The 7613-nt window shown below is 31.8% G+C and overlaps 1 protein-coding gene across 9 annotated transcripts in view; it reads right to left on the bottom strand.

Annotated features, from left to right (window-relative positions):
- Positions 1–7613, bottom strand: part of LOC118198476 (plexin-A2-like) — a 1098378-nt gene that overhangs the window by 95577 nt on the left and 995188 nt on the right. The gene's annotated exons all lie outside the window — the stretch shown is intronic.

Genomic DNA, 7613 nt, shown 5'->3' with positions numbered 1-7613 from the left:
ACATGTGGAGCTTATCTTTAGCCAGGTGATATTCAGAGGTAAAATACATAATTATTGAAAACATTATTTCATTTTTTTATCTTAATATATCGCATTCACTTTAAGTTGGAATTACAAATACTGATCTATTTTAAATGCACTAATATATAGGTTTTTTCTCTAGATATTTGTTATAAAAATATCTCGATGATACTTCCAAATCGCTTGAGCTAAAACAAAACACAGGACAGTTGCAGTAAGCCATTTAAGAAATGGAAATGATACACAAACCATCTGCCAAGCAGATCGGAACGCAATTCTGTCTACGCAATTAGTCATCTTAAGCAAAGAGTAGGAGAAAGCATCATATAAGAACTCCGACGAAAAAAAAAAAAAAAAAAAATCTAGAAGCTGATGGGAGAGAGAGAGAGGGGGGGGGCTATTTGCGGGCTGGCAGTCGAAACTCTGGGGACAAGGAGTGTACGTTTACATTTGTATATTGATGTTCTGCCTAATTCGAAAGCAAAACGTACAAAAGTGTGATGGTCTTTTTGCAAACCTCTCTGCCTACATCAAAACGTAATATACTATTTAATGATATCTGATAAAATATTTACTTCTTTCGTTATACACTAAAACTAATTTTCTATTTTAGCTTTCTTACCCATCTATATTGACATGTATTTTATAACATTATTTAAAACCAATATCTATCTCAAATATTAACACTAAACTAATATTACATTCTTAAATTTTGCTACTCCATAAGTACTTTTAATTAAATTTCTTTACTATGATTGAAAAAAATTATTCCTATTAAATTTGCCCCACAAACCAAAAAGCAAGTAAAACACTCTATTTTTTGCTATTGCAAGTAATTGCTCGATGGTTGATAAAGTATATATGTCATTCATATAAATTTGAACTTATTAATGTCATAAAATACAATCAAGTATTCAATTGTATGTTATTATACGTGCTTGAACATTTAGAAAATTTTTCGTGCAACAATTAAGAGAGTTGCAGTTTCTAAAAAATCAAATACTTGTATGCATTTCATTCTGATGCATTTCACTGGATTAATCACTCTTTAGTGCAGACTCGATTAAAAACATTTTTTGAAATGTTATATTTAGATATAATGTTGCACTTAGACTTTCTTTTAAAAATTACTACAGAATATAAACACATTTTCTGGAAAAAAACAAGAAGTTGGAAAACCACTTTAAAAACTATCATTTTCATCGTTTACATGTAAAGAGTTTAATGCAAAATAATAATAATAAAAAAAAAATAAATTATGCTTCTTTTAGAACTTAGTTTTACATTTACAGTAAATTTTACACAATGACATTTTCTCTTGTCGAAAACAGATTTTCTGCAGCGTTTTGACGAAACAGGAAAATAAATTAATTTGTGAATAATTCATTACCCTAAACTTTGAAAATTAAAAAAAAAAAAAAAAAAAAAAACAGAAATATACATAAAGAGTATTTTTTCGAAACGATGACCTCTTCGCTAAGAGAGAAGCATTTCATTTTAGTAATATTCCAGAGCCGCGAAAAAATCGGTTCACGTTTTTTTAATGGCGAGTGGCACACATGAATGACCAAAGAGAATTAATTTGTATGGAATGCAAAATATATAGATGTACGTAAAAACAGTAGTAGCCATACTATTATTACAATTACTAGTACTGTTATTACATAAAAGCAGCTACTATAACTATCTGCTAGTAATAAATTTGTGACATAGTTTTACTGAAGTTTAGTTTTACTGCTTTACAATATTTTTTAACAGCAGAAGATTATGTATTTCAAATTTACTATGCAGTTTTGTTTTCCAATATAATACCCATGAAAACAGGACAGATATGTAATGTTGCTATAGATATTTTTGCAACGGATTTGTAATAGACTGAATGCACACAGCTCCGATGATAGGATGAAAAATTTATTTTATAAAAGAAACATTTCAGAATTCTTGAACATTCCACAAAAATACTCATACAAATGTACAGAGTATCATACAGTACAATCAATAGTTCTGACTACCATAGAGTACATTTCAAACTACTAAAAACGTTAAACACAACTCAAGATAAGCGCATCTAAAAGGCGAAGCTTTCAATACTCTAAACTAACAACTCACAACAACAACTACTCAGGGCAGATGCTCTCTCCAGCCTTGTATAGTTTTCACTTGGCCGCCGAGATTATTTCTACTGTCTTCTGCTTCCAGAAATTACTGGAAGGGCCGGACAAAACATCGCCAAATTTGGCGACACAAATTAGTCACCAAAACTTTTGCCAAGCCATTACTCAATGTTAAATAGGCATACCCCTGTATTCTTACTTTTTCGGCAAGCTACGCTCCTTTAGATTTTCATGTTATGGTATAAAAAAAAATAATACAACTGCGCATATAATTTTACTAAAATTATCTATCTATGTACAAAATTCGTAACAATATGTTTGATGATAAAGTGGATTATTTATTGATTAAAAGATCATTCACGCGATTTGCAAAACTGAAGTGAATGGTCCCCCCCCCCTCCCAAAAGAACATCACAACGAAATTTTTGAAGAAATCAACAACAAAATAAAATGCCTGAATCGGATGAATAGCTGTCATACACTTGGAGTATTTATTTTGACTATAAAAAAAGAAAAGTTCAGTTTTATAACACGTTAGTACGGTAATCTTTCTCAGCCTTAAATAAAGCTTTTGTTGGAAAATCGATGTCTGTTATTTCTGCATGTGAGAACTACATTTTTCTCTTTTTTTTTTTGGGGGGGGGGGAGGATTAATCTTATATTTGTATTAAAAATATAAAAGTCTAATATTCTAAATCTAAGTCTAATCTTAAAAATCTAATATTTTAAATTTCTGAAGGCATTTTTATAAACGATAATCAACGCTTTCCTGTACAGTAGTCAAAGTTAGTTCGTCTGCTCTCGCACTTAAGAGACTGGACATTATAATAGCATGCAAAAAGAAGACCAAAATTCTGGATATCATTTATTTATGTCCAAGAAAAGCACACTGCACTAACCGGTATTCCACGACTAGTTTCTAATTTTAAGATAATGTAAAGGAACAGTCCCAAAGTGAACACAGGTAGTTTTAAACGAATGAATATTACTTTTTGTTTTGTTTTGTTTTCTGTTAAGAGTACAAGAAGATAATCTATACATTTCTCGGCTCTAAAGATCAGGCACTATATTGCATCCAAAACGTATTTAATTTTACTGATTAAAGAACACAGATATTAATATCTCTTCCAAGAAGCAATATTCAACTATGCATTACATCCTCCTGAATCTTCAAACTCAAGCTAGAGTAGCAAAGTAAGAATAGATCATTTGAAAATAAAAAGAAGCCAAAAGTGCTTTTTTTTTATCTTTTGCGTGACAGGACAAATCGAGGAGAGGGAAACAGCAACGAAAACTTTCATTTGTCTTGCCGAGGGGTAAGAGAAACCTATCCATACAACTTCTATGAAGCATTAGTTGCCTTTCACACACAGTTGGCATCCAGATAGAGGACAACATTGCCAGATGCTCTCCGTCAACAATTCGATAGCCTCAAAAGTAAAAATAATACTAATAAAAAAAAAATAACAGCGCAGAGGAGGGCAGAAAAGACAAACCTAGAAGTAAGCAGAGACACGACTTTGCTTTTAACACCCAAAGGGGAACTGTGAGTGGGTAAAACCCGGGGGGATTTTCCACGGCCTGGCGGAAGTGTCAAGTGGGTAATGACCAGAGAGATGCGGTCATTCTGGGTGTTATTCTCTCCCCTTCCTTGAATTTTTGTTCGTTTATTCCGCTCCGTCGGAGTGAAGTGAAATGCAGAGTTGTGTGCCAATCTCCGCCAATCAGGAGACGTCAATTGGAGGTGTCGCCTTCCTTTTAGTTGGAAAGATAAGATGTCTGGTAGTTTATAAATCTGAACGAATCTTCTTTTTTATTTGCTTTACGATCCTCACCCTAATTCAGTCAAGTTGAAGCAACAAGGCTATCAGACACAAACTCAAGAAGACATATAAAACTCGTAAAACAGATAATTTTGGTTTCGAATTGGGGGAAAAAATGTTTTTTAGTGCTAAGAAATACAGTGAAAAAACTGGACTTCACCTGGCAGTTTTAACCACACTACTTCTTTATCTTTATTATTTTCTACTACTTCTTTATCTTTATCTTTATTATTTTTGTAAAGAATTTAACTTCTATATTAATGTAATCGTGATTCTATTGAAATACGTAAAAAACTATACCAAAAAGAAAGAAGTTTTTGATGAATGAATATAATAACTATAATAATGAATATAATGTAAAAATTTTGAGTTCGTTTAGCTGTTAAAAGTACAGCATTGCAGATTAAAACTATACGGAATATTTTAAAACTTTGCACATGTTGATGAACGACAACAATACAAGAAACAAGAACGACAATACAATTAGCAAGATTAAGAATAAGGCAAAAGTAACAATTTCCGTACCTTTAATATGATAGAATATGAAACGCAAGCAAGGAGACAAAGTGCGAAGAACACAAGAAACGAAAAGTCGTTTTAATACTGATATTTGTAAGAAAAAATGTTAGATATTTGTAAGCACTGTTCAAATGAACAGCAACTACAGTACATGCATCACAACGACGACGAAATGATTGACGTATACTTTGGGAGATGTTTGTTATGTCACGTATTTCTGCAGCTGCGATGTTACTTTTGGCCACCAGATCTTCAAAAGCGTCAATATGCGTCTCGTAAATGAGATCCATCGTCGTCACGTATATATTGCAGTTTATGATCGTTCATTTGAACAGTTCATATAAATATCAAACATTATTTCTTGTAAACATGCGTAATTAAAACGACCGTTCGTTTTCCACGTTCTTCGTGTTCGTATTTCATATTTCGCCGCATACTGCGTTACGAAAATGCTTTCGCTATATTCTATCTCCCCCTTAAAGTTGTTACCATCAATCCTGTTCTACCATATGCATAATTCTCATACTCAGAAATTTTACTTCTCCCGCTTTTGGTAATATCTGTATGTAGTATTATTTTCGCTTTCATGATATATACTCTAATTTATCACATTTAAAGTGTGACGTTCTAGAACCAGAGACAATAAGTCAGCAAATGTTAATCACATTCTACTAAGCGTTGATTTATTTTGCCTTCCTTCTTCTCCCTATTTTTACTTCCTTGTACGAAGTAAAAAGGAAGTATTGTAATCGCGAAAAGCTTCAGGCAGCATATTTCAACGAAAATATCCACTTTGACCGCTTTCGAATGCAATTTAACGATGTTTTTGCGTGATATCTATACGTAAGGACAGAATAAAAGACTCTTCTCCTCCAAAAAAACTAAAAAACTGCTTTAAAATGAATTCTCAAGAGAATTTTTCGTGGCGTTCATACGAATGTATGTACGTACGTACGTATCTCGCATAACTCAAAAACCAGTAGCCTCAGAACGTTGAAATTTTGTATATAAGACTACTATAACATGCAGATGTGCACCTCGTATTTTGGTTTCAATCGGCCGCGCCAAACGTATATAATTATAAATATATCCACTCTGTTACCCGGCTCAGTGATCTCAGTTTCTTTACTCTTCTATGTTTGTAAATTGTACATTTTTTGCTTTAAAAATGATTGAATTATGTTGTTTTTATCTTCCGGTTAACGTTTTTATGCCTTTCATAATTCTGGAAGCAATATTTGTACAATTATCAACAATTTAAAAGCTGTTTAAGTGCGGTTAAGTTTTAAATAACATGGCGGACATATTTGTTTACATTTGAAACAGCAGAATTGTAGATTTGTTGCCAATCTAAAGAGACTAAGCTTCGCAACACAAAAATAACGCCTTCATTTATTATTGCGAATTAAATCATGCTTAATCCTTTCTGGAATTTTTTCGAGGAAATAAGTATTTAAGATTTACTTTGTAATTTTTAATACAGATATTTTGAGTTTTTATGTATTTTTGCCTTGTCGAGAAGTGAAAACGGAATTAATTGAATGAGAAATACTCAATCGTCTGTGAAAAACTGTTTCTTTTTCGTTTTGTTTGCTTAATTTCTTTTATACATCGTTCTAGCTTTGTTATAGTATTTGAATAGAACATGTGGCAACGATTAGATAATTCTTTAAATGATATACATTTTGTGCATTCTGAGTTATAATATGAACGAAATATAACACTGTTAAGTAAACCTAGCGCCAGAGTGTCGCTATGGTAAACAAAGTGAATTTTAAAGAATGCATTTATTCTATTGTGGTTTATGCGCTGTCGGCGAAGTAGGTTTAATTCAATCTAATAAGTTTAAATGAAACGCAAGAAAAAATGCGTATAATTTAATATTCCGTACAAGGAAGTCATGTGGTGTACACATCAGATTTTTTTATTTAATTAAAATTTATTTGTTTAGGGATGACATTTAGAAGTGCGTTTTGTAGAATCATTAGAGGTTCTTTTTGGAGCAGGATACGTGAAAAATGAGCAATACCCTCACCGGGACTCGAACCTGGACCTCTCGAATACGCGCCGAATTAGCTACCGTTTCATCACGAAGACATGCCGAAAGGAAGAAGAAAATACCTTATAGCTTAAGCAGATTTTTGGATAACTTTAAAAAATACCTGATAAGTCTTCCAGCTAACTTAAAATATATTCATCCGTTCAGGGTTAAAGTAAAAACGACAATGCTTTATAATAATATCAGTTATCTTCTATTGGAGAAAAAAATATAAATTTTAACAAAAATTCAAAATTAATCAGAATTACTGAAATAAGGAAACCAAATATTTAAAATGCACGTAGATTATAAAACGCCTAAAAGGAAGGAAAAAAACTATTTGTAAAGTGCAAAGTAAAAATGTGTTGACATATTCTTAATATCAAACATTCACAATTCAGTTTAGCAAAGTTAAAATTGTTAGAATAAGAACATACGTACTATTTTACTTAGAACATAAAAAAATAGCAAACTTCAGAAACTGAAGATAAGCAAAATTCAGCTTGAGAAATAAGAACAAAAAAAAAAAAAAAAAGAAAGAAAGAAAGAAAGAAAGAAAGAAAAGAATTCAAAATATTTATTTTTCTCAATCCTAGTGCTCAGCCAACAGGAATAGAGAAGCTTCAACAAACGCAGATTTTTTCAATGTCACTGTAAAATTGTTTTCCTTACCACAATGCATACTATGCCATGAAGAGGAACACACAGGCGAAGACTTGGAATGATTTTCAAAAGCCGAGGTCGAGTAACAAAACAGCCTTTTTCTCTCAGTGCTTTTCAGAATCTCTCCCCGATGTCGAGAACTGCGAAACCAAATGACACTTTTCCTAGATATGCACTTTTTAATTTTTTTGTGCGCAGAAGAGCACTTCAAACTGCCATTGTTGAATAAAGAAACTTTTTTTCAAGGGTTTGTAAAGTGATCGGTATTATGAAAGTTTTAAAAGACTTTAGTACAATTTCCAGGAGTTTTTAAGCAACTGTATAATTAATTGCTCAAGTAAAACAGCTGTTTAAAATCCGTATTACATTACTATATATTCGAATATACATATATTTTTTCTATTTTCTATATTCTACCAGCTAGAGTTTAATATT

Source organism: Stegodyphus dumicola, chromosome 12, assembly GCF_044657685.1.
Source record: "Stegodyphus dumicola isolate Sdum_Otavi_A_Nest chromosome 12, ASM4465768v1".
In the NCBI taxonomy this organism is placed as follows: Eukaryota; Metazoa; Arthropoda; class Arachnida; order Araneae; family Eresidae; genus Stegodyphus; species Stegodyphus dumicola.
This window is presented reverse-complemented; position numbering and strand designations above follow the sequence as displayed.